This window comes from Mus pahari, chromosome 18 (genome assembly GCF_900095145.1).
Source record: "Mus pahari chromosome 18, PAHARI_EIJ_v1.1, whole genome shotgun sequence".
In the NCBI taxonomy this organism is placed as follows: domain Eukaryota; kingdom Metazoa; phylum Chordata; class Mammalia; order Rodentia; family Muridae; genus Mus; species Mus pahari.
The window spans coordinates 40098772-40102102 of record NC_034607.1 but is presented as its reverse complement, the minus strand read 5'-3'; positions in this window follow the sequence as shown (position 1 = coordinate 40102102).

Genomic DNA, 3331 nt, shown 5'->3' with positions numbered 1-3331 from the left:
GAGAACTGGCAAAGCCCGGCCAGCTCCACGGTCAGGGCGACGCGAAGCCAAGCAGGGCGCCGCCATGTCTATGGGCAGGCGCTCTGCGGCCGCGCGGACTCTATCTGCAAAAAGCTGCTGCCAGAGTCCTGTGGGAAAGCGCAGGCATTTCTTGCCCAGCCCTGGGGATTTGACTTGGGAGCGGCGCCCTCTCAAGGTCGGAGACTAAGACAGCTCTGACCTACTCTACTCTAGTTTTGAGACTCAGTTCCTTTGGTTACTGAAGTCAGTTCCCTGGGGATACTAATAGTGGGAACCATTTGGGGAAAATTCTACTGTATTTTCCTTGGGGCTTGGAAAGAAGGTGCCCCTGACAAGTGACATAAAATAACCCAAAATATCAGTAACTAAACTTTTCACTAGGCTTGAGGTGAAGTAAAACACAAACAACAAACAAAAGCAGCTTTCCTCTTTCTCTCCTCCCCTCTCTCCCCCTCCCACTCAATAAGGTAGGTAAAACCAGCAAAACACATTCAGGCAGGGAGTGCTAAGGGGCAGCGACCTAATTTGACACGACTACATACAAAGCTGAGTCTTTGAGGAGCCTTTTAGGAGATGCAGCAGGGTAGAATTACAGCAGACACGAAAAGAGAGACATAGAACGCAGAACCATCTTTTGCTTTTTCTCGGTCAATTTGAAGGCGTCACAGGAAACATGGCTGTGAGATGTCTCTTCAAGGATGAGCTGAGAGCAGACTGGAAGGCATTTGAGGCCAAGTGAAAAGCCGTCTTAAAAAAGAATCCAGAGCAGTGCAAAGATTTTGGCAGAGCTGCGTTCAGAAGGGTAGATCATGAAATGCATGATGGGAACAGGCATGAAAGGATGTGCACACCAAGATAGGAGCCAAACAAGAAATGGGAAACCCATAAGAATATCATTACCAATAGTTGCTATATTAACAAAATGCTCACCAAGCGCAGGGGCTGCTGAGATCTCGGGATGCAACATTGTAGCGCCCCTCTGAGGAAGATGGTGCCATCTCCAGCAATGCCAAGAACAGTGGTGGGACATTGGCCAGGTGTGGCAAAAGGGTGGGACAGCAACAATGAGCAGTCAATGACAGTTCTAGAAGGATTCTAACCAGTGAGGCATTAAGCCTTTCCTTTCTCCTAAGGCATAGGGCTCCCACTGCCCTCCCTTCCACCAACAAGATAAGGAGCTAATGGACTAAGTCGGGCTAGGGAGTCTGGGAGCATCATCTGGAGGCGTGGAGGCTGGGAAACTGAAGAACAGCAGGGAACAGTGTTGGTGGGAGAGCAGACGAGGTTAGAGTCAGGAGACTCCGGCAGTAGATCGACAGTCTGATAAACGGTGAAGGAGGAAAAGACAGTCACACAAAACCCCAAGCGGTTTCAGATTTTCTTCTGCTGGGAACCAGACAGTTGCCAAGCTCATGCAATGACTGAAGAAGTTGGCAAGGGAGCAGAATAAGTAGGTAGAGGATCTGTTTGAGCCACGATGGGTTGCCCTTGGAATAAGCCTGTAGGCTTGGCAGGTAGAGGAGGGGTTTGCTGACACTGTGGTATTTCTGTGGGGACTATTAGAGATGGTGCTGAATAGAATTTCCTTAGTTCAGGTCTCCTGACACTCTTGTTGAACCCAAGAATGGACTATCTTCTTCTGAGCACTGTAGTCCACACTGAGAAATCATTCAGTCTCATGTTTTACATTACCATCACCATATGAAAACACAAGGCAATATATAGACGTCTCGTGACTCGGGTGGCACAGGGATGGAAATCCAATCAGAGTTGTCTATGAAAATTAACGAGGTGGAGCTAAACTGTACATTGAACTATGGTGTACAAACAGCTTTGATATCCCATCCACAAGAGGGCTTAGAAGAAGGGGGAAGGAGAGGGGGTGGGGGAGGGAAGGAAACAAATAGCTGAGCATATATTATGGGACCTGCGCTGGTGTATGCATTTTGTAGTGGGTGAAATGATGTGGTGTTAGCATGGAGCTAGACCAATACAATCATGACACAGTCAAAGTGCCAGCAAATTCAGAAACCTCATATACACAGAAGTTGCAGTAGAGAATGCATGAATGTCATTACAGGCCAGGAATATATCCTTAAAGAAGATACTGAAATCACAAACAAACAAATAAACAAACAAAAACCCAGTAGGTTTGGATTTAGTAAAAATGAAGAAAGCTGAAGAGATGGATTAGTGGGTAAAGCCCTTGTCATGAAGCTGGAAGATGGGGGTTTGGATCCCCAGATCTCACATAAAAACAGGATGGGGTGGAAGACTGTCTGTAATCCCAGCACTTAGGCAGAGACAGGGAATCCCTTGGGTAGGATGTCTAGACCAATTTAGCCTAAACTGTAAACTCTGGCTTCAAGAAGAAACCCCACCTCAAAGTACAAGACTGGGGATGATGGAGGAAGGCGGTCAGTGTGGACAGACCCCATAGGGATGCACACATGCAATCATACTCAACGCTCCCCATATGTGCCCGCAAACAAACAAATGCACACATGCACATACCTGATATAGACATGTATATGAAAGAAAGCTCAAGGCTGGTGCTACCAAATGAGTTCCAGGTCAACCCTACCTCAAAAACTTCAATAGAGGGGGATATAGCTCAGTGGGAAAGCACTTACCTAGAATTTACAGGCCCTACATTCACTATCCAGTAAAACACACACACACACACACACACACACACACACACACACACACTCCATTAAAAAAAAGCAAACTCAAAAATTCTTTTGACAAAAGAAGCTGCCTGAGAGTCCTACGGATATTAGAAAAGATGGTGTATTTTGTTCATGATTGGAGAAATACAAAGACCCAAACCAAAATGCCAGAAAGCTGCACTGGGGAGACAGCAGGGGAAGCAGCTCTGGTACAGATCCAGTGCACAGCCGATTGAACCAACTGCTCCAGGAATAATCTGGCATTGTCGAGTGAAGCTGAACATGGGCATGCTCTGCCACCTACCTGTGTCCTGAAGCTCCACTGCAATTATTATGTAGGGAAACTCTAGCATGTGCACATGGAATTTAAGGGTAAGAGTGTTTATGGTCACATTATTCCTAACAACTGAAAATGATAGCAAGTAAACATGCCTCAAAGACCACATGGTTACAGTGAGCCACACTCGTGCAACAAGTATTATTGGTTGGGAATGAGGGTGCTGGAAATATGGATGCTAAGCAATAGGGAGTGAATAAAGCCACAGGTTTCCTCCTGCGTAGAGGGCAATTCCATTTCATTAAAGTCTCTCTCTCCCTCTCTCTCCTCTCTCTCTCTCTCTCTCTCTCTCTCTCTCTCT